Source organism: Taudactylus pleione, unplaced genomic scaffold (genome assembly GCF_031769625.1).
Source record: "Taudactylus pleione unplaced genomic scaffold, aTauple2 ptg000550l, whole genome shotgun sequence".
In the NCBI taxonomy this organism is placed as follows: Eukaryota; Metazoa; Chordata; class Amphibia; order Anura; family Myobatrachidae; genus Taudactylus; species Taudactylus pleione.
Window position 1 is genome coordinate 3,295,001 of NW_028284952.1, and position 17,500 is coordinate 3,312,500.

The 17,500-nt window shown below is 37.4% G+C and overlaps 7 non-coding genes and 66 pseudogenes across 7 annotated transcripts; all 73 read left to right on the forward strand.

The window, feature by feature from the left end:
• LOC148495809 (5S ribosomal RNA) overlaps positions 1 to 13 on the forward strand; it is a 119-nt pseudogene extending 106 nt beyond the window's left edge.
• Positions 14 to 128: 115 nt separating this feature from the next.
• On the forward strand, positions 129 to 247 carry LOC148495810 (5S ribosomal RNA; annotated as a pseudogene).
• A 115-nt stretch (positions 248 to 362) lies between these two features.
• On the forward strand, positions 363 to 481 carry LOC148495811 (5S ribosomal RNA; annotated as a pseudogene).
• Positions 482 to 597: 116 nt separating this feature from the next.
• Positions 598 to 716, forward strand: LOC148495812 (5S ribosomal RNA; annotated as a pseudogene).
• Positions 717 to 831: 115 nt separating this feature from the next.
• Positions 832 to 950, forward strand: LOC148495813 (5S ribosomal RNA; annotated as a pseudogene).
• A 115-nt stretch (positions 951 to 1,065) lies between these two features.
• LOC148495814 (5S ribosomal RNA) lies at positions 1,066 to 1,184 on the forward strand. Its single transcript, XR_015871441.1, has one exon. It is a non-coding gene; the product is annotated as a 5S ribosomal RNA (ribosomal RNA).
• Positions 1,185 to 1,300: 116 nt separating this feature from the next.
• LOC148495815 (5S ribosomal RNA) lies at positions 1,301 to 1,419 on the forward strand (annotated as a pseudogene).
• A 115-nt stretch (positions 1,420 to 1,534) lies between these two features.
• Positions 1,535 to 1,653, forward strand: LOC148495816 (5S ribosomal RNA). The gene has a single exon (XR_015871170.1). It is a non-coding gene; the product is annotated as a 5S ribosomal RNA (ribosomal RNA).
• Positions 1,654 to 1,769: 116 nt separating this feature from the next.
• Positions 1,770 to 1,888, forward strand: LOC148495817 (5S ribosomal RNA; annotated as a pseudogene).
• A 115-nt stretch (positions 1,889 to 2,003) lies between these two features.
• LOC148495818 (5S ribosomal RNA) lies at positions 2,004 to 2,122 on the forward strand (annotated as a pseudogene).
• A 116-nt stretch (positions 2,123 to 2,238) lies between these two features.
• LOC148495819 (5S ribosomal RNA) lies at positions 2,239 to 2,357 on the forward strand (annotated as a pseudogene).
• A 116-nt stretch (positions 2,358 to 2,473) lies between these two features.
• On the forward strand, positions 2,474 to 2,592 carry LOC148495820 (5S ribosomal RNA; annotated as a pseudogene).
• A 116-nt stretch (positions 2,593 to 2,708) lies between these two features.
• Positions 2,709 to 2,827, forward strand: LOC148495821 (5S ribosomal RNA; annotated as a pseudogene).
• Positions 2,828 to 2,943: 116 nt separating this feature from the next.
• On the forward strand, positions 2,944 to 3,062 carry LOC148495822 (5S ribosomal RNA; annotated as a pseudogene).
• Positions 3,063 to 3,177: 115 nt separating this feature from the next.
• LOC148495823 (5S ribosomal RNA) lies at positions 3,178 to 3,296 on the forward strand (annotated as a pseudogene).
• A 116-nt stretch (positions 3,297 to 3,412) lies between these two features.
• LOC148495824 (5S ribosomal RNA) lies at positions 3,413 to 3,531 on the forward strand (annotated as a pseudogene).
• A 116-nt stretch (positions 3,532 to 3,647) lies between these two features.
• On the forward strand, positions 3,648 to 3,766 carry LOC148495825 (5S ribosomal RNA; annotated as a pseudogene).
• A 116-nt stretch (positions 3,767 to 3,882) lies between these two features.
• Positions 3,883 to 4,001, forward strand: LOC148495826 (5S ribosomal RNA; annotated as a pseudogene).
• Positions 4,002 to 4,117: 116 nt separating this feature from the next.
• LOC148495827 (5S ribosomal RNA) lies at positions 4,118 to 4,236 on the forward strand (annotated as a pseudogene).
• A 116-nt stretch (positions 4,237 to 4,352) lies between these two features.
• Positions 4,353 to 4,471, forward strand: LOC148495828 (5S ribosomal RNA; annotated as a pseudogene).
• Positions 4,472 to 4,587: 116 nt separating this feature from the next.
• Positions 4,588 to 4,706, forward strand: LOC148495829 (5S ribosomal RNA; annotated as a pseudogene).
• A 115-nt stretch (positions 4,707 to 4,821) lies between these two features.
• Positions 4,822 to 4,940, forward strand: LOC148495830 (5S ribosomal RNA; annotated as a pseudogene).
• A 116-nt stretch (positions 4,941 to 5,056) lies between these two features.
• Positions 5,057 to 5,175, forward strand: LOC148495831 (5S ribosomal RNA; annotated as a pseudogene).
• Positions 5,176 to 5,291: 116 nt separating this feature from the next.
• On the forward strand, positions 5,292 to 5,410 carry LOC148495832 (5S ribosomal RNA; annotated as a pseudogene).
• Positions 5,411 to 5,526: 116 nt separating this feature from the next.
• On the forward strand, positions 5,527 to 5,645 carry LOC148495833 (5S ribosomal RNA; annotated as a pseudogene).
• A 116-nt stretch (positions 5,646 to 5,761) lies between these two features.
• LOC148495834 (5S ribosomal RNA) lies at positions 5,762 to 5,880 on the forward strand. Its single transcript, XR_015870650.1, has one exon. It is a non-coding gene; the product is annotated as a 5S ribosomal RNA (ribosomal RNA).
• Positions 5,881 to 5,996: 116 nt separating this feature from the next.
• LOC148495835 (5S ribosomal RNA) lies at positions 5,997 to 6,115 on the forward strand (annotated as a pseudogene).
• A 116-nt stretch (positions 6,116 to 6,231) lies between these two features.
• Positions 6,232 to 6,350, forward strand: LOC148495836 (5S ribosomal RNA; annotated as a pseudogene).
• Positions 6,351 to 6,466: 116 nt separating this feature from the next.
• On the forward strand, positions 6,467 to 6,585 carry LOC148495837 (5S ribosomal RNA; annotated as a pseudogene).
• A 115-nt stretch (positions 6,586 to 6,700) lies between these two features.
• Positions 6,701 to 6,819, forward strand: LOC148495838 (5S ribosomal RNA; annotated as a pseudogene).
• Positions 6,820 to 6,935: 116 nt separating this feature from the next.
• LOC148495839 (5S ribosomal RNA) lies at positions 6,936 to 7,054 on the forward strand (annotated as a pseudogene).
• A 116-nt stretch (positions 7,055 to 7,170) lies between these two features.
• Positions 7,171 to 7,289, forward strand: LOC148495840 (5S ribosomal RNA; annotated as a pseudogene).
• A 115-nt stretch (positions 7,290 to 7,404) lies between these two features.
• On the forward strand, positions 7,405 to 7,523 carry LOC148495841 (5S ribosomal RNA; annotated as a pseudogene).
• Positions 7,524 to 7,639: 116 nt separating this feature from the next.
• Positions 7,640 to 7,758, forward strand: LOC148495842 (5S ribosomal RNA; annotated as a pseudogene).
• Positions 7,759 to 7,873: 115 nt separating this feature from the next.
• LOC148495843 (5S ribosomal RNA) lies at positions 7,874 to 7,992 on the forward strand (annotated as a pseudogene).
• Positions 7,993 to 8,107: 115 nt separating this feature from the next.
• LOC148495844 (5S ribosomal RNA) lies at positions 8,108 to 8,226 on the forward strand. Its single transcript, XR_015871442.1, has one exon. It is a non-coding gene; the product is annotated as a 5S ribosomal RNA (ribosomal RNA).
• Positions 8,227 to 8,342: 116 nt separating this feature from the next.
• On the forward strand, positions 8,343 to 8,461 carry LOC148495845 (5S ribosomal RNA; annotated as a pseudogene).
• A 115-nt stretch (positions 8,462 to 8,576) lies between these two features.
• Positions 8,577 to 8,695, forward strand: LOC148495846 (5S ribosomal RNA; annotated as a pseudogene).
• Positions 8,696 to 9,046: 351 nt separating this feature from the next.
• On the forward strand, positions 9,047 to 9,165 carry LOC148495847 (5S ribosomal RNA; annotated as a pseudogene).
• A 116-nt stretch (positions 9,166 to 9,281) lies between these two features.
• On the forward strand, positions 9,282 to 9,400 carry LOC148495848 (5S ribosomal RNA; annotated as a pseudogene).
• Positions 9,401 to 9,516: 116 nt separating this feature from the next.
• Positions 9,517 to 9,635, forward strand: LOC148495849 (5S ribosomal RNA; annotated as a pseudogene).
• A 116-nt stretch (positions 9,636 to 9,751) lies between these two features.
• On the forward strand, positions 9,752 to 9,870 carry LOC148495850 (5S ribosomal RNA). Its single transcript, XR_015870281.1, has one exon. It is a non-coding gene; the product is annotated as a 5S ribosomal RNA (ribosomal RNA).
• Positions 9,871 to 9,986: 116 nt separating this feature from the next.
• On the forward strand, positions 9,987 to 10,105 carry LOC148495851 (5S ribosomal RNA; annotated as a pseudogene).
• A 115-nt stretch (positions 10,106 to 10,220) lies between these two features.
• On the forward strand, positions 10,221 to 10,339 carry LOC148495852 (5S ribosomal RNA; annotated as a pseudogene).
• A 115-nt stretch (positions 10,340 to 10,454) lies between these two features.
• On the forward strand, positions 10,455 to 10,573 carry LOC148495853 (5S ribosomal RNA; annotated as a pseudogene).
• Positions 10,574 to 10,688: 115 nt separating this feature from the next.
• On the forward strand, positions 10,689 to 10,807 carry LOC148495854 (5S ribosomal RNA; annotated as a pseudogene).
• A 116-nt stretch (positions 10,808 to 10,923) lies between these two features.
• On the forward strand, positions 10,924 to 11,042 carry LOC148495855 (5S ribosomal RNA; annotated as a pseudogene).
• Positions 11,043 to 11,158: 116 nt separating this feature from the next.
• On the forward strand, positions 11,159 to 11,277 carry LOC148495856 (5S ribosomal RNA; annotated as a pseudogene).
• A 116-nt stretch (positions 11,278 to 11,393) lies between these two features.
• LOC148495857 (5S ribosomal RNA) lies at positions 11,394 to 11,512 on the forward strand (annotated as a pseudogene).
• Positions 11,513 to 11,627: 115 nt separating this feature from the next.
• Positions 11,628 to 11,746, forward strand: LOC148495858 (5S ribosomal RNA; annotated as a pseudogene).
• Positions 11,747 to 12,097: 351 nt separating this feature from the next.
• On the forward strand, positions 12,098 to 12,216 carry LOC148495859 (5S ribosomal RNA; annotated as a pseudogene).
• A 116-nt stretch (positions 12,217 to 12,332) lies between these two features.
• LOC148495860 (5S ribosomal RNA) lies at positions 12,333 to 12,451 on the forward strand (annotated as a pseudogene).
• Positions 12,452 to 12,567: 116 nt separating this feature from the next.
• On the forward strand, positions 12,568 to 12,686 carry LOC148495861 (5S ribosomal RNA; annotated as a pseudogene).
• A 116-nt stretch (positions 12,687 to 12,802) lies between these two features.
• Positions 12,803 to 12,921, forward strand: LOC148495862 (5S ribosomal RNA). Its single transcript, XR_015870282.1, has one exon. It is a non-coding gene; the product is annotated as a 5S ribosomal RNA (ribosomal RNA).
• Positions 12,922 to 13,037: 116 nt separating this feature from the next.
• LOC148495863 (5S ribosomal RNA) lies at positions 13,038 to 13,156 on the forward strand (annotated as a pseudogene).
• A 115-nt stretch (positions 13,157 to 13,271) lies between these two features.
• Positions 13,272 to 13,390, forward strand: LOC148495864 (5S ribosomal RNA; annotated as a pseudogene).
• A 115-nt stretch (positions 13,391 to 13,505) lies between these two features.
• LOC148495865 (5S ribosomal RNA) lies at positions 13,506 to 13,624 on the forward strand (annotated as a pseudogene).
• Positions 13,625 to 13,739: 115 nt separating this feature from the next.
• LOC148495866 (5S ribosomal RNA) lies at positions 13,740 to 13,858 on the forward strand (annotated as a pseudogene).
• Positions 13,859 to 13,974: 116 nt separating this feature from the next.
• Positions 13,975 to 14,093, forward strand: LOC148495867 (5S ribosomal RNA; annotated as a pseudogene).
• A 116-nt stretch (positions 14,094 to 14,209) lies between these two features.
• On the forward strand, positions 14,210 to 14,328 carry LOC148495868 (5S ribosomal RNA; annotated as a pseudogene).
• Positions 14,329 to 14,444: 116 nt separating this feature from the next.
• On the forward strand, positions 14,445 to 14,563 carry LOC148495869 (5S ribosomal RNA; annotated as a pseudogene).
• Positions 14,564 to 14,679: 116 nt separating this feature from the next.
• Positions 14,680 to 14,798, forward strand: LOC148495870 (5S ribosomal RNA; annotated as a pseudogene).
• A 116-nt stretch (positions 14,799 to 14,914) lies between these two features.
• LOC148495871 (5S ribosomal RNA) lies at positions 14,915 to 15,032 on the forward strand (annotated as a pseudogene).
• A 116-nt stretch (positions 15,033 to 15,148) lies between these two features.
• On the forward strand, positions 15,149 to 15,267 carry LOC148495872 (5S ribosomal RNA; annotated as a pseudogene).
• A 115-nt stretch (positions 15,268 to 15,382) lies between these two features.
• On the forward strand, positions 15,383 to 15,501 carry LOC148495873 (5S ribosomal RNA; annotated as a pseudogene).
• A 115-nt stretch (positions 15,502 to 15,616) lies between these two features.
• On the forward strand, positions 15,617 to 15,735 carry LOC148495874 (5S ribosomal RNA; annotated as a pseudogene).
• Positions 15,736 to 15,851: 116 nt separating this feature from the next.
• On the forward strand, positions 15,852 to 15,970 carry LOC148495875 (5S ribosomal RNA; annotated as a pseudogene).
• Positions 15,971 to 16,321: 351 nt separating this feature from the next.
• LOC148495876 (5S ribosomal RNA) lies at positions 16,322 to 16,440 on the forward strand (annotated as a pseudogene).
• A 116-nt stretch (positions 16,441 to 16,556) lies between these two features.
• On the forward strand, positions 16,557 to 16,675 carry LOC148495877 (5S ribosomal RNA). Its single transcript, XR_015870283.1, has one exon. It is a non-coding gene; the product is annotated as a 5S ribosomal RNA (ribosomal RNA).
• A 116-nt stretch (positions 16,676 to 16,791) lies between these two features.
• On the forward strand, positions 16,792 to 16,910 carry LOC148495878 (5S ribosomal RNA; annotated as a pseudogene).
• Positions 16,911 to 17,026: 116 nt separating this feature from the next.
• Positions 17,027 to 17,145, forward strand: LOC148495879 (5S ribosomal RNA; annotated as a pseudogene).
• Positions 17,146 to 17,260: 115 nt separating this feature from the next.
• On the forward strand, positions 17,261 to 17,379 carry LOC148495880 (5S ribosomal RNA; annotated as a pseudogene).
• A 116-nt stretch (positions 17,380 to 17,495) lies between these two features.
• LOC148495881 (5S ribosomal RNA) overlaps positions 17,496 to 17,500 on the forward strand; it is a 119-nt pseudogene continuing 114 nt past the window's right edge.

Sequence of the window (17,500 nt, forward strand, 5' to 3'; positions counted from 1 at the left end):
GGTGCTGTATGTAATTTTAGACAGCCAAAACATTCTTTTCTATTACATTTTACATTTAATTTTTCAACTTATCATTGCATTTACTTGAGTTAAGAAGTAAAAGAGGTCTAAAGTTAATGTTTTTGAGCGCCTACAGCCAAACCACACTGGACATGCCCAATCTCGTCTGATCTTGGAAGCTGTGCAGTGTTGGGCCTGGTTAGTACTTGGATGGGAGACCACCTGGGAATACCAGGAGCTGTAGGTAACTTTATACTGCCATAACATTCTTTTCTATTACATTTTACATTTAATTTTTCAACTTATCATTGCATTTACTTGAGTTAAGAAGTAAAAGAGGTCTAAAGTTAATGTTTTTGAGCGCCTACAGCCAAACCACACTGGACATGCCCAATCTCGTCTGATCTTGGAAGCTATGCAGTGTTGAGCCTGGTTAGTACTTGAATGGGAGACCACCTGGGAATACCAGGTGCTGTAGGTAATTTTATACTGCCATAACATTATTTTCTATCAAATTTTACATTTAATTTTTACAACTTATCAATGAATTTACATGAGTTAAGAAGTAATAGATGTCTAAAGTTAATATTTTTGAGCACCTATAGCCAAACCACACTGGACATGCCCAATCTCGTTTGATCTTGGAAGCTATGCAGTGTTGGGCTTGGTTAGTACTTGCATGGGAGACCACCTGGGAATACCAGGTGCTGTAGGTAATTTTATGCAGCCATAACATTCTTTTCTATTACATTTTACATTTAATTTTTTCAACTTATCAATGAATTTACTTGAGTTAAGAAGTAATAGAGGTCTAAATTCAAAGTTTTGAGCACCTACAGCCAAACCACACTGGACATGCCCAATCTCGTTTGATCTTGGAAGCTATGCAGTGTTGGGCCTGGTTTGTACTTGCATGGGAGACCACCTGGGAATACCTGGTGCTGTATGTAATTTCAGACAGCCAAAACAATCTTTTCTATTACATTTTACATTAATTTTTTCTACTTATCAATGAATTTACTTGAGTTAAGAAGTAAAAGAGGTCTAAAGTTAATGTTTTTGAGCACCTACAGCCAAACCACACTGGACATGCCCAATCTCATCTGATCTTGGAAGCTATGCAGTGTTGGGCCTGGTTAGTACTTGGATGGGAGACCACCTGGGAATACCAGGTGCTGTAGGTAATTTTATACAGCCATAACGTTCTTTTCTATTACATTTTACATTTAATTTTTTCTACTTATCAATGAATTTACTTGAGTTAAGAAGTAATAGAGGTCTAAAGTTAATGGTTTTGAGCACCTACAGCCAAACCACACTGGACATGCCCAATCTCGTCTGATCTTGGAAGCTTTGCAGTGTTGGGCCTGGTTAGTACTTGGATGGGAGACCACCTGGGAATACCAGGAGCTGTAGGTAATTTTATATGGCCATAACATTCTTTTCTTTTACATTTTACATTTCATTTTTCAACTTATCATTGAATTTACTTGAGTTAAGAAGTAAAAGAGGTCTAAAGTTAATGTTATTGAGCACCTACAGCCAAACTACACTGGACATGCCCAATCTCGTCTGAACTTGGAAGCTATGCAGTGTTGGGCCTGGTTAGTACTTGGATGGGAGACCACCTGGGAATACCAGGTGCTGTAGGTAATTTTATACAGCCATAACATTCTTTTCTATTACATTTTACATTTAATTTTTTCAACTTATCAATGAATTTACTTGAGTTAAGAAGTAATAGAGGTCTAAAGTTAATGTTTTTGAGCACCTACAGCCAAACCACACTGGAGATGCCCAATCTCGTCTGATCTTGGAAGCTATGCAGTGTTGCGCCTTGTTAGTACTTGGATGGGAGACCACCTGGGAATACCAGGAGCTGTAGGTAACTTTATACTGCAATAACATTCTTTTCTATTACATTTTACATTTAATTTTTCAACTTATCATTGAATTTACTTGAGTTAAGAAGTAAAAGAGGTCTAAAGTTAAGGTTTTTGAGCACCTACAGCCAAACCACACTGGACATGCCCAATCTCGTCTGATCTTGGAAGATATGCAGTGTTGGGCCTGGTTAGTACTTGAATGGGAGACCACCTGGGAATACTAAGTGCTGTAGGTAATTTTAAACTGCCATAACATTCTTTTCTATTACATTTTACATTTAATTTTTTCAACTTATCAATGAATTTACATGAGTTAAGAATTAATAGATATCTAAAGTTAATATTTTTGAGCACCGACAGCCAAACCACACTGGACATGCCCAATCTCGTTTGATCTTGGAAGCTATGCAGTGTTGGGCCTGGTTAGTACTTGGATGGGAGACCACCTGGGAATACCAGGTGCTGTAGGTAATTTTAGGCAGCCATAACATTCTTTTCTATTACATTTTACATTTAATTTTTTCAACTTATCAATGAATTTACTTGAGTTAAGAAGTAATAGAGGTCTAAATTTAATGTTTTTGAGCACCTATAGCCAAACCACACTGGACATGCCCAATCTCATTAGATCTTGGAAGCTATGCAGTGTTGGGCCTGGTTTGTACTTGCATGGGAGACCACCTGGGAATACCTGGTGCTGTATGTAATTTTAGACAGCCAAAACATTCTTTTCTATTACATTATACATTTAATTTTTTCTACTTATCAATGAATTTACTTGAGTTAAGAAGTAAAAGAGGTCTAAAGTTAATGCTTTTGAGCACCTACAGCCAAACCACACTGGACATGCCCAATCTCGTCTGATCATGGAAGCTATGCAGTGTTGGGCCTGGTTAGTACTTGGATGGGAGACCACCTGGGAATACCAGGTGCTGTAGGTAATTTTATACAGCCATAACGTTCTTTTCTATTACATTTTACATTTAATTTTTTCAACTTATCAATGAATTTACTTGAGTTAAGAAGTAATAGAGGTCTAAAGTTAATGTTTTTGAGCACCTACAGCCAAACCACACTGGACATGCCCAATCTCGTCTGATCTTGGAAGCTTTGCAGTGTTGGGCCTGGTTAGTACTTGGATGGGAGACCACCTGGGAATACCAGGAGCTGTAGGTAATTTTATACGGCCACAACATTATTTTCTATTACATTTTACATTTCATTTTTCAACTTATCATTGAATTTACTTGACTTAAGAAGTAAAAGAGGTCTAAAGTTAATGTTTTTGAGCACCTACAGCCAAGCCACACTGGACATGCCCAATCTCGTCTGAACTTGGAAGCTATGCAGTGTTGGGCATGGTTAGTACTTGGATGGGAGACCACCTGGGAATACCAGGTGCTGTAGGTAATTTTATACAGCCAAAACATTCTTTTCTATTACATTTTACATTTAATTTTTTCAACTTATCAATGAATTTACATGAGTTATGAAGTAATGGATGTCTAAAGTTAATATTTTTGAGCACCTACAGCCAAACCACACTGGACATGCCCAATCTTGTTTGATCTTGGAAGCTATGCAGTGTTGGGCCTGGTTAGTACTTGGATGGGAGACCACCTGGGAATACCAGGTGCTGTAGGTAATATTATGCAGCCATAACATTCTTTTCTATTACATTTTACATTTAATTTTTTCAACTTATCAATGAATTTACTTGAGTTAAGAAGTAATAGAGATCTAAATTTAATGCTTTTGAGCACCTACAGCCAAACCACACTGGACATGCCCAATCTCATCTGATCTTGGAAGCTATGCAGTGTTGGGCCTGGTTTGTACTTGCATGGGAGACCACCTGGGAATACCTGGTGCTGTATGTAATTTTAGACAGCCAAAACATTCTTTTCTATTACATTTTACATTTAATTTTTTCTACTTATCAATGAATTTACTTGAGTTAAGAAGTAAAAGAGGTCTAAAGTTAATGTTTTTGAGCTCCTACAGCCAAACCACACTGGACATGCCCAATCTCGTCTGATCTTGGTAGCTATGCAGTGTTGGGCCTGGTTAGTACTTGAATGGGAGACCACCTGGGAATACCAGGTGCTGTAGGTAATTTTATACTGCCATAACATTCTTTTCTATTACATTTTACATTTAATTTTTTCAACTTATCAATGAATTTACTTGAGTTAAGAAGTAATAGAGGTCTAAATTTAATGTTTTTGAGCACCTATAGCCAAACCACACTGGACATGCCCAATCTCATTAGATCTTGGAAGCTATGCAGTGTTGGGCCTGGTTTGTACTTGCATGGGAGACCACCTGGGAATACCTGGTGCTGTATGTAATTTTAGACAGCCAAAACATTCTTTTCTATTACATTATACATTTAATTTTTTCTACTTATCAATGAATTTACTTGAGTTAAGAAGTAAAAGAGGTCTAAAGTTAATGCTTTTGAGCACCTACAGCCAAACCACACTGGACATGCCCAATCTCGTCTGATCATGGAAGCTATGCAGTGTTGGGCCTGGTTAGTACTTGGATGGGAGACCACCTGGGAATACCAGGTGCTGTAGGTAATTTTATACAGCCATAACGTTCTTTTCTATTACATTTTACATTTAATTTTTTCAACTTATCAATGAATTTACTTGAGTTAAGAAGTAATAGAGGTCTAAAGTTAATGTTTTTGAGCACCTACAGCCAAACCACACTGGACATGCCCAATCTCGTCTGATCTTGGAAGCTTTGCAGTGTTGGGCCTGGTTAGTACTTGGATGGGAGACCACCTGGGAATACCAGGAGCTGTAGGTAATTTTATACGGCCACAACATTATTTTCTATTACATTTTACATTTCATTTTTCAACTTATCATTGAATTTACTTGACTTAAGAAGTAAAAGAGGTCTAAAGTTAATGTTTTTGAGCACCTACAGCCAAGCCACACTGGACATGCCCAATCTCGTCTGAACTTGGAAGCTATGCAGTGTTGGGCATGGTTAGTACTTGGATGGGAGACCACCTGGGAATACCAGGTGCTGTAGGTAATTTTATACAGCCAAAACATTCTTTTCTATTACATTTTACATTTAATTTTTTCAACTTATCAATGAATTTACATGAGTTATGAAGTAATGGATGTCTAAAGTTAATATTTTTGAGCACCTACAGCCAAACCACACTGGACATGCCCAATCTTGTTTGATCTTGGAAGCTATGCAGTGTTGGGCCTGGTTAGTACTTGGATGGGAGACCACCTGGGAATACCAGGTGCTGTAGGTAATATTATGCAGCCATAACATTCTTTTCTATTACATTTTACATTTAATTTTTTCAACTTATCAATGAATTTACTTGAGTTAAGAAGTAATAGAGATCTAAATTTAATGCTTTTGAGCACCTACAGCCAAACCACACTGGACATGCCCAATCTCATCTGATCTTGGAAGCTATGCAGTGTTGGGCCTGGTTTGTACTTGCATGGGAGACCACCTGGGAATACCTGGTGCTGTATGTAATTTTAGACAGCCAAAACATTCTTTTCTATTACATTTTACATTTAATTTTTTCTACTTATCAATGAATTTACTTGAGTTAAGAAGTAAAAGAGGTCTAAAGTTAATGTTTTTGAGCTCCTACAGCCAAACCACACTGGACATGCCCAATCTCGTCTGATCTTGGTAGCTATGCAGTGTTGGGCCTGGTTAGTACTTGAATGGGAGACCACCTGGGAATACCAGGTGCTGTAGGTAATTTTATACTGCCATAACATTCTTTTCTATTAAATTTTACATTTAATTTTTTCAACTTATCAATGAATTTACATGAGTTAAGAAGTAATAGATGTCTAAAGTTAGTATTTTTGAGCACCTACAGCCAAACCACACTGGACATGCCCAATCTCGTTTGATCTTGGAAGCTATGCAGTGTTGGGCCTGGTTAGTACTTGGATGGGAGACCACCTGGGAATACCAGGTGCTGTAGGTAATTTTATGCAGTCATAACATTCTTTTCTATTACATTTTACATTTAATTTTTTCAACTTATCAATGAATTTACTTGAGTTAAGAAGTAATAGAGGTCTAAATTTAATGTTTTTGAGCACCTACAGCCAAACCACACTGGACATGCCCAATCTCGTTTGATCTTGGAAGCTATGCAGTGTTGGGCCTGGTTTGTACTTGCATGGGAGACCACCTGGGATTACCTGGTGCTGTATGTAATTTTAGACAGCCAAAACATTCTTTTCTATTATATTTTACATTTAATTTTTTCTACTTATCAATGAATTTACTTGAGTTAAGAAGTAAAAGAGGTCTAAAGTTAATGTTTTTGAGCACCTACAGCCAAACCACACTGGACATGCCCAATCTCGTCTGATCTTGGAAGCTATGCAGTGTTGGGCCTGGTTAGTACTTGGATGGGAGACTACCTGGGAATACCAGGTGCTGTAGGTAATTTTATACTGCCATAACGTTCTTTTCTATTACATTTTACATTTAATTTTTTCAACTAATCAATGAATTTACTTGAGTTAAGAAGTAAGAGAGGTCTAAAGTTAATGTTTTTGAGCACCTACAGCCAAACCACACTGGACATGCCCAATCTCGTCTGATCTTGGAAGCTTTGCAGTGTTGGGCCTGGTTAGTACTTGGATGGGAGACCACCTGGGAATACCAGGAGCTGTAGGTAATTTTATACGGCCATAACATTCTTTTCTATTACATTTTACATTTAATTTTTCAACTTATCATTGAATTTACTTGAGTTAAGAAGTAAAAGAGGTCTAAAGTTAATGTTTTTGAGCACCTACAGCCAAACCACACTGGACATGCCCAATCTCGTCTGAACTTGGAAGCTATGCAGTGTTGGGCCTGGTTAGTGCTTGGATGGGAGACCACCTGGGAATACCAGGTGCTGTAGGTAATTTTATGCAGCCATAACATTCTTTTCTATTACATTTTACATTTAATTTTTTCAACTTATCAATGAATTTACTTGAGTTAAGAAGTAATAGAGGTCTAAATTTAATGCTTTTGAGCACCTACAGCCAAACCACACTGGACATGTCCAATCTCGTCTGATCTTGGAAGCTATGCAGTGTTGGTCCTGGTTTGTACTTGCATGGGAGACCACCTGGGAATACCTGGTGCTGTATGTAATTTTAGACAGCCAAAACATTCTTTTCTATTACATTTTACATTTAATTTTTTCTACTTATCAATGAATTTACTTGAGTTAAGAAGTAAAAGAGGTCTAAAGTTAATGTTTTTGAGCACCTACAGCCAAACCACACTGGACATGCCCAATATCGTCTGATCTTGGAAGCTGTGCAGTGTTGGGCCTGGTTAGTACTTGGATGGGAGACCACCTGGGAATACCAGGAGCTGTAGGTAACTTTATACTGCCATAACATTCTTTTCTATTACATTTTACATTTAATTTTTCAACTTATCATTGCATTTACTTGAGTTAAGAAGTAAAAGAGGTCTAAAGTTAATGTTTTTGAGCGCCTACAGCCAAACCACACTGGACATGCCCAATCTCGTCTGATCTTGGAAGCTATGCAGTGTTGAGCCTGGTTAGTACTTGAATGGGAGACCACCTGGGAATACCAGGTGCTGTAGGTAATTTTATACTGCCATAACATTATTTTCTATCAAATTTTACATTTAATTTTTACAACTTATCAATGAATTTACATGAGTTAAGAAGTAATAGATGTCTAAAGTTAATATTTTTGAGCACCTACAGCCAAACCACACTGGACATGCCCAATCTCGTTTGATCTTGGAAGCTATGCAGTGTTGGGCTTGGTTAGTACTTGCATGGGAGACCACCTGGGAATACCAGGTGCTGTAGGTAATTTTATGCAGCCATAATATTCTTTTCTATTACATTTTACATTTAATTTTTTCAACTTATCAATGAATTTACTTGAGTTAAGAAGTATTAGAGGTCTAAATTTAAAGTTTTGAGCACCTACAGCCAAACCACACTGGACATGCCCAATCTCGTTTGATCTTGGAAGCTATGCAGTGTTTTGCCTGGTTTGTACTTGCATGGGAGACCACCTGGGAATACCTGGTGCTGTATGTAATTTTAGACAGCCAAAACAATCTTTTCTATTACATTTTACATTAATTTTTTCTACTTATCAATGAATTTACTTGAGTTAAGAAGTAAAAGAGGTCTAAAGTTAATGTTTTTGAGCACCTACAGCCAAACCACACTGGACATGCCCAATCTCATCTGATCTTGGAAGCTATGCAGTGTTGGGCCTGGTTAGTACTTGGATGGGAGACCACCTGGGAATACCAGGTGCTGTAGGTAATTTTATACAGCCATAACGTTCTTTTCTATTACATTTTACATTTAATTTTTTCAACTTATCAATGAATTTACTTGAGTTAAGAAGTAATAGAGGTCTAAAGTTAATGGTTTTGAGCACCTACAGCCAAACCACACTGGACATGCCCAATCTCGTCTGATCTTGGAAGCTTTGCAGTGTTGGGCCTGGTTAGTACTTGGATGGGAGACCACCTGGGAATACCAGGAGCTGTAGGTAATTTTATACGGCCATAACATTCTTTTCTTTTACATTTTACATTTCATTTTTCAACTTATCATTGAATTTACTTGAGTTAAGAAGTAAAAGAGGTCTAAAGTTAATGTTATTGAGCACCTACAGCCAAACTACACTGGACATGCCCAATCTCGACTGAACTTGGAAGCTATGCAGTGTTGGGTCTGGTTAGTACTTGGATGGGAGACCACCTGGGAATACCAGGTGCTGTAGGTAATTTTATACTGCCATAACATTCTTTTCTATTAAATTTTACATTTAATTTTTTCAACTTATCATTGAATTTACTTGAGTTAAGAAGTAAAAGATGTCTAAATTTAATGTTTTTGAGCACTTACAGTCAAACCACAGAGGACATGCCCAATCTCATCTTATCTTGCAAACTATGCAGTGTTGGGCCTGGTTGGTTCTTGGATGGGAGACCACCTGGGAACACCAGGTGCTGTAGGTAATTTTATACTGCCATAACATTCTTTTCTATTACATTTTACATTTAATTTTTTCAACTTATCAATGAATTTACTTGAGTTAAGAAGTAATAGAGGTCTAAATTTAATGCTTTTGAGCACCTACAGCCAAACCACACTGGACATGCCCAATCTTGTCTGATCTTGGAAGCTATGCAGTGTTGGGCCTGGTTTGTACTTGCATGGGAGACCACCTGGGAATACCTGGTGCTGTATGTTATTTTAGACAGCCAAAACATTCTTTTCTATTACATTTTACATTTAATTTTTTCAACTTATCAATGAATTTACTTGAGTTAAGAAGTAAAAGAGGTCTAAAGTTAATGTTTTTGAGCAGCTACAGCCAAACCACACTGGACATGCCCAATCTCGTCTGATCTTGGAAGCTATGCAGTGTTGGGCCTGGTTAGTACTTGGATGGGAGACCACCTGGGAATACCAGGTGCTGTAGGTAATTTTATACAGCAATCACATTCTTTTCTATTACATTTTACATTTAATTTTTTCAACTTATCAATGAATTTACCTGAGTTAAGAAGTAATAGAGGTCTAAAGTTAATGTTTTTGAGCACCTACAGCCAAACCACACTGGAGATGCCCAATCTCGTCTGATCTTGGAAGCTATGCAGTGTTGCGCCTAGTTAGTAATTGAATGGGAGACCACCTGGGAATACCAGGTGCTGTAGGTAATTTTATACTGCCATAACATTCTTTTCTATTAAATTTTACATTTAATTTTTTCAACTTATCAGTGAATTTACATGAGTTAAGAAGTAATAGATGTCTAAAGTTAATATTTTTGAGCACCTACAGCCAAACCACACTGGACATGCCCAATCTCGTCTGATCTTGGAAGCTATGCAGTGTTGGGCCTGGTTAGTACTTGGATGGGAGACCACCTGGGAATACCAGGTGCTGTAGGTAATTTTATACTGCCATAACGTTCTTTTCTATTACATTTTACATTTAATTTTTTCAACTAATCAATGAATTTACTTGAGTTAAGAAGTAAGAGAGGTCTAAAGTTAATGTTTTTGAGCACCTACAGCCAAACCACACTGGACATGCCCAATCTCATCTGATCTTGGAAGCTTTGCAGTGTTGGGCCTGCTTAGTACTTGGATGGGAGACCACCTGGGAATACCAGGAGCTGTAGGTAATTTTATACGGCCATAACATTCTTTTCTATTACATTTTACATTTAATTTTTCAACTTATCAATGAATTTACTTGAGTTAAGAAGTAATAGAGGTCTAAATTTAATGCTTTTGAGCACCTACAGCCAAACCACACTGGACATGCCCAATCTCGTCTGATCTTGGAAGCTATGCAGTGTTGGTCCTGGTTTGTACTTGCATGGGAGACCACCTGGGAATACCTGGTGCTGTATGTAATTTTAGACAGCCAAAACATTCTTTTCTATTACATTTTACATTTAATTTTTCAACTTATCATTGCATTTACTTGAGTTAAGAAGTAAAAGAGGTCTAAAGTTAATGTTTTTGAGCGCCTACAGCCAAACCACACTGGACATGCCCAATCTCGTCTGATCTTGGAAGCTTTGCAGTGTTGGGCCTGGTTAGTACTTGGATGGGAGACCACCTGGGAATACCAGGAGCTGTAGGTAATTTTATACTGCCATAACATTCTTTTCTATTACATTTTACATTTCATTTTTCAACTTATCATTGAATTTACTTGAGTTAAGAAGTAAAAGAGGTCTAAAGTTAATGTTATTGAGCACCTACAGCCAAACTACACTGGACATGCCCAATCTCGTCTGAACTTGGAAGCTATGCAGTGTTGGGTCTGGTTAGTACTTGGATGGGAGACCACCTGGGAATACCAGGTGCTGTAGGTAATTTTATACTGCCATAACATTCTTTTCTATTAAATTTTACATTTAATTTTTTCAACTTATCATTGAATTTACTTGAGTTAAGAAGTAAAAGATGTCTAAATTTAATGTTTTTGAGCACTTACAGTCAAACCACAGAGGACATGCCCAATCTCATCTTATCTTGCAAACTATGCAGTGTTGGGCCTGGTTGGTACTTGGATGGGAGACCACCTGGGAACACCAGGTGCTGTAGGTAATTTTATACTGCCATAACATTCTTTTCTATTACATTTTACATTTAATTTTTTCAACTTATCAATGAATTTACTTGAGTTAAGAAGTAATAGAGGTCTAAATTTAATGCTTTTGAGCACCTACAGCCAAACCACACTGGACATGCCCAATCTTGTCTGATCTTGGAAGCTATGCAGTGTTGGGCCTGGTTTGTACTTGCATGGGAGACCACCTGGGAATACCTGATGCTGTATGTTATTTTAGACAGCCAAAACATTCTTTTCTATTACATTTTACATTTAATTTTTTCAACTTATCAATGAATTTACTTGAGTTAAGAAGTAAAAGAGGTCTAAAGTTAATGGTTTTGAGCACCTACAGCCAAACCACACTGGACATGCCCAATCTCGTCTGATCTTGGAAGCTTTGCAGTGTTGGGCCTGGTTAGTACTTGGATGGGAGACCACCTGGGAATACCAGGAGCTGTAGGTAATTTTATACGGCCATAACATTCTTTTCTTTTACATTTTACATTTCATTTTTCAACTTATCATTGAATTTACTTGAGTTAAGAAGTAAAAGAGGTCTAAAGTTAATGTTATTGAGCACCTACAGCCAAACTACACTGGACATGCCCAATCTCGACTGAACTTGGAAGCTATGCAGTGTTGGGTCTGGTTAGTACTTGGATGGGAGACCACCTGGGAATACCAGGTGCTGTAGGTAATTTTATACTGCCATAACATTCTTTTCTATTAAATTTTACATTTAATTTTTTCAACTTATCATTGAATTTACTTGAGTTAAGAAGTAAAAGATGTCTAAATTTAATGTTTTTGAGCACTTACAGTCAAACCACAGAGGACATGCCCAATCTCATCTTATCTTGCAAACTATGCAGTGTTGGGCCTGGTTGGTTCTTGGATGGGAGACCACCTGGGAACACCAGGTGCTGTAGGTAATTTTATACTGCCATAACATTCTTTTCTATTACATTTTACATTTAATTTTTTCAACTTATCAATGAATTTACTTGAGTTAAGAAGTAATAGAGGTCTAAATTTAATGCTTTTGAGCACCTACAGCCAAACCACACTGGACATGCCCAATCTTGTCTGATCTTGGAAGCTATGCAGTGTTGGGCCTGGTTTGTACTTGCATGGGAGACCACCTGGGAATACCTGGTGCTGTATGTTATTTTAGACAGCCAAAACATTCTTTTCTATTACATTTTACATTTAATTTTTTCAACTTATCAATGAATTTACTTGAGTTAAGAAGTAAAAGAGGTCTAAAGTTAATGTTTTTGAGCAGCTACAGCCAAACCACACTGGACATGCCCAATCTCGTCTGATCTTGGAAGCTATGCAGTGTTGGGCCTGGTTAGTACTTGGATGGGAGACCACCTGGGAATACCAGGTGCTGTAGGTAATTTTATACAGCAATCACATTCTTTTCTATTACATTTTACATTTAATTTTTTCAACTTATCAATGAATTTACCTGAGTTAAGAAGTAATAGAGGTCTAAAGTTAATGTTTTTGAGCACCTACAGCCAAACCACACTGGAGATGCCCAATCTCGTCTGATCTTGGAAGCTATGCAGTGTTGCGCCTAGTTAGTAATTGAATGGGAGACCACCTGGGAATACCAGGTGCTGTAGGTAATTTTATACTGCCATAACATTCTTTTCTATTAAATTTTACATTTAATTTTTTCAACTTATCAGTGAATTTACATGAGTTAAGAAGTAATAGATGTCTAAAGTTAATATTTTTGAGCACCTACAGCCAAACCACACTGGACATGCCCAATCTCGTCTGATCTTGGAAGCTATGCAGTGTTGGGCCTGGTTAGTACTTGGATGGGAGACCACCTGGGAATACCAGGTGCTGTAGGTAATTTTATACTGCCATAACGTTCTTTTCTATTACATTTTACATTTAATTTTTTCAACTAATCAATGAATTTACTTGAGTTAAGAAGTAAGAGAGGTCTAAAGTTAATGTTTTTGAGCACCTACAGCCAAACCACACTGGACATGCCCAATCTCATCTGATCTTGGAAGCTTTGCAGTGTTGGGCCTGCTTAGTACTTGGATGGGAGACCACCTGGGAATACCAGGAGCTGTAGGTAATTTTATACGGCCATAACATTCTTTTCTATTACATTTTACATTTAATTTTTCAACTTATCAATGAATTTACTTGAGTTAAGAAGTAATAGAGGTCTAAATTTAATGCTTTTGAGCACCTACAGCCAAACCACACTGGACATGCCCAATCTCGTCTGATCTTGGAAGCTATGCAGTGTTGGTCCTGGTTTGTACTTGCATGGGAGACCACCTGGGAATACCTGGTGCTGTATGTAATTTTAGACAGCCAAAACATTCTTTTCTATTACATTTTACATTTAATTTTTCAACTTATCATTGCATTTACTTGAGTTAAGAAGTAAAAGAGGTCTAAAGTTAATGTTTTTGAGCGCCTACAGCCAAACCACACTGGACATGCCCAATCTCGTCTGATCTTGGAAGCTTTGCAGTGTTGGGCCTGGTTAGTACTTGGATGGGAGACCACCTGGGAATACCAGGAGCTGTAGGTAATTTTATACTGCCATAACATTCTTTTCTATTACATTTTACATTTCATTTTTCAACTTATCATTGAATTTACTTGAGTTAAGAAGTAAAAGAGGTCTAAAGTTAATGTTATTGAGCACCTACAGCCAAACTACACTGGACATGCCCAATCTCGTCTGAACTTGGAAGCTATGCAGTGTTGGGTCTGGTTAGTACTTGGATGGGAGACCACCTGGGAATACCAGGTGCTGTAGGTAATTTTATACTGCCATAACATTCTTTTCTATTAAATTTTACATTTAATTTTTTCAACTTATCATTGAATTTACTTGAGTTAAGAAGTAAAAGATGTCTAAATTTAATGTTTTTGAGCACTTACAGTCAAACCACAGAGGACATGCCCAATCTCATCTTATCTTGCAAACTATGCAGTGTTGGGCCTGGTTGGTACTTGGATGGGAGACCACCTGGGAACACCAGGTGCTGTAGGTAATTTTATACTGCCATAACATTCTTTTCTATTACATTTTACATTTAATTTTTTCAACTTATCAATGAATTTACTTGAGTTAAGAAGTAATAGAGGTCTAAATTTAATGCTTTTGAGCACCTACAGCCAAACCACACTGGACATGCCCAATCTTGTCTGATCTTGGAAGCTATGCAGTGTTGGGCCTGGTTTGTACTTGCATGGGAGACCACCTGGGAATACCTGATGCTGTATGTTATTTTAGACAGCCAAAACATTCTTTTCTATTACATTTTACATTTAATTTTTTCAACTTATCAATGAATTTACTTGAGTTAAGAAGTAAAAGAGGTCTAAAGTTAATGTTTTTGAGCAGCTACAGCCAAACCACACTGGACATGCCCAATCTCGTCTGATCTTGGAAGCTATGCAGTGTTGGGCCTGGTTAGTACTTGGATGGGAGACCACCTGGGAATACCAGGTGCTGTAGGTAATTTTATACAGCAATCACATTCTTTTCTATTACATTTTACATTTAATTTTTTCAACTTATCAATGAATTTACCTGAGTTAAGAAGTAATAGAGGTCTAAAGTTAATGTTTTTGAGCACCTACAGCCAAACCACACTGGAGATGCCCAATCTCGTCTGATCTTGGAAGCTATGCAGTGTTGCGCCTAGTTAGTAATTGAATGGGAGACCCCCTGGGAATACCAGGTGCTGTAGGTAATTTTATACTGCCATAACATTCTTTTCTATTAAATTTTACATTTAATTTTTTCAACTTATCAGTGAATTTACATGAGTTAAGAAGTAATAGATGTCTAAAGTTAATATTTTTGAGCACCTACAGCCAAACCACACTGGACATGCCCAATCTCGTCTGATCTTGGAACTATGCAGTGTTGGGCCTGGTTAGTACTTGGATGGGAGACCACCTGGGAATACCAGGTGCTGTAGGTAATTTTATACTGCCATAACGTTCTTTTCTATTACATTTTACATTTAATTTTTTCAACTAATCAATGAATTTACTTGAGTTAAGAAGTAAGAGAGGTCTAAAGTTAATGTTTTTGAGCACCTACAGCCAAACCACACTGGACATGCCCAATCTCATCTGATCTTGGAAGCTTTGCAGTGTTGGGCCTGCTTAGTACTTGGATGGGAGACCACCTGGGAATACCAGGAGCTGTAGGTAATTTTATACGGCCATAACATTCTTTTCTATTACATTTTACATTTAATTTTTCAACTTATCAATGAATTTACTTGAGTTAAGAAGTAATAGAGGTCTAAATTTAATGCTTTTGAGCACCTACAGCCAAACCACACTGGACATGCCCAATCTCGTCTGATCTTGGAAGCTATGCAGTGTTGGTCCTGGTTTGTACTTGCATGGGAGACCACCTGGGAATACCTGGTGCTGTATGTAATTTTAGACAGCCAAAACATTCTTTTCTATTACATTTTACATTTAATTTTTCAACTTATCATTGCATTTACTTGAGTTAAGAAGTAAAAGAGGTCTAAAGTTAATGTTTTTGAGCGCCTACAGCCAAACCACACTGGACATGCCCAATCTCGTCTGATCTTGGAAGCTATGCAGTGTTGAGCCTGGTTAGTACTTGAATGGGAGACCACCTGGGAATACCAGGTGCTGTAGGTAATTTTATACTGCCATAACATTATTTTCTATCAAATTTTACATTTAATTTTTTCAACTTATCAATGAATTTACATGAGTTAAGAAGTAATAGATGTCTAAAGTTAATATTTTTGAGCACCTACAGCCAAACCACACTGGACATGCCCAATCTCGTTTGATCTTGGAAGCTATGCAGTGTTGGGCCTGGTTTGTGCTTGCATGGGAGACCACCTGGGAATACCAGGTGCTGTAGGTAATTTTATACTGCCATAACATTCTTTTCTATTAAATTTTACATTTAATTTTTTCAACTTATCATTGAATTTACTTGAGTTAAGAAGTAAAAGATGTCTAAATTTAATGTTTTTGAGCACTTACAGTCAAACCACAGAGGACATGCCCAATCTCATCTTATCTTGCAAACTATGCAGTGTTGGGCCTGGTTGGTACTTGGATGGGAGTCCACCTGGGAACACCAGGTGCTGTAGGTAATTTTATACTGCCATAACATTCTTTTCTATTACATTTTACATTTAATTTTTTCAACTTATCAATGAATTTACTTGAGTTAAGAAGTAATAGAGGTCTAAATTTAATGCTTTTGAGCACCTACAGCCAAACCACACTGGACATGCCCAATCTTGTCTGATCTTGGAAGCTATGCAGTGTTGGGCCTGGTTTGTACTTGCATGGGAGACCACCTGGGAATACCTGGTGCTGTATGTTTTTTTAGACAGCCAAAACATTCTTTTCTATTACATTTTACATTTAATTTTTTCAACTTATCAATGAATTTACTTGAGTTAAGAAGTAAAAGAGGTCTAAAGTTAATGTTTTTGAGCACCTACAGCCAAACCACACTGGACATGCCCAATCTCGTCTGATCTTGGAAGCTATGCAGTGTTGGGCCTGGTTAGTACTTGGATGGGAGACCACCTGGGAATACCAGGTGCTGTAGGTAATTTTATACAGCCATAACATTCTTTTCTATTACATTTTACATTTAATTTTTTCAACTTATCAATGAATTTACCTGAGTTAAGAAGTAATAGAGGTCTAAAGTTAATGTTTTTGAGCACCTACAGCCAAACCACACTGGAGATGCCCAATCTCGTCTGATCTTGGAAGCTATGCAGTGTTGCACCTAGTTAGTAATTGAATGGGAGACCACCTGGGAATACCAGGTGCTGTAGGTAATTTTATACTGCCATAACATTCTTTTCTATTAAATTTTACATTTAATTTTTTCAACTAATCAATGAATTTACTTGAGTTAAGAAGTAAGAGAGGTCTAAAGTTAATGTTTTTGAGCACCTACAGCCAAACCACACTGGACATGCCCAATCTCATCTGATCTTGGAAGCTTTGCAGTGTTGGGCCTGCTTAGTACTTGGATGGGAGACCACCTGGGAATACCAGGAGCTGTAGGTAATTTTATACGGCCATAACATTCTTTTCTATTACATTTTACATTTAATTTTTCAACTTATCATTGAATTTACTTGAGTTAAGAAGTAAAAGAGGTCTAAAGTTAATGTTTTTGAGCACCTACAGCCAAACCACACTGGACATGCCCAATCTCGTCTGAACTTGTAAGCTATACAGTGTTGGGCCTGGTTAGTACTTGGATGGGAGACCACCTGGGAATACCAGGTGCTGTAGGTAATTTTATACTGCCATAACATTCTTTTCTATTAAATTTTACATTTAATTTTTTCAACTTATCATTGAATTTACTTGAGTTAAGAAGTAAAAGAGGTCTAAATTTAATGCTTTTGAGCACCTA